Raw genomic sequence first — 702 nt, 5'->3', positions numbered from 1 at the left:
TGTTATCATTGGAAAGTTCCCTTTGCTTCTGGTAAGTGGCGACTACATTAAAAACCATGTATTATCAGGATCGAATGCTATTAGAGCAGAGTATTGCATCAGAGTATCTGTTCACCATTCTGCCAGCGGCACCCCAGTTTCCCCTCTGAGATGTGCTACAAAGGCTTTACTTCTGATTGGCCCATTTGAGATTTTGATGCAAATTCGGTGCCAGCAGAACTCTTCTAGAAACGAGATGGCACCACTTTCTCTTACCATAGACCTAGCTTTTTTATTTGCATCAGGGGTTCAGCTCAGTCATTAACCCTGACTTTTTTCTTTGAGAGTTTCTGGCAGCTCTTTCAAATCACACAGGCTCATTCCTCTCTGTCCACAAAGATTCTGATACATCTCCAGGGACCTGTGGGATAAAATACTATTAATAGGATCATATTATACTTATTATAACATATAATATTCTGCAACTTGCTTTTTTGTTTTAATAACACATCATATTACATCTCAAAACTTAGAGTCACCTCATTCTTCTTTTATAGCTGCATAGTATTTCATCATATGCATCAGTTTTGAACAATTTGACTATCGATGGACATTTAAGTTGCCTCCAATTTATTATTATAACTAGTGCTGTGCTACAGTAAGTGCATGTATGTGTGTATAAGAGAGTAAATATATAGAAAAGATTTCTAAAAATAATTTTTT

Source organism: Pteropus vampyrus, unplaced genomic scaffold (assembly GCF_000151845.1).
Source record: "Pteropus vampyrus isolate Shadow unplaced genomic scaffold, Pvam_2.0 Scaffold113, whole genome shotgun sequence".
Lineage (NCBI taxonomy): Eukaryota > Metazoa > Chordata > Mammalia > Chiroptera > Pteropodidae > Pteropus > Pteropus vampyrus.
The sequence above is the reverse complement of the archived record's forward strand: the minus strand, read 5'-3'. Positions refer to the sequence as shown.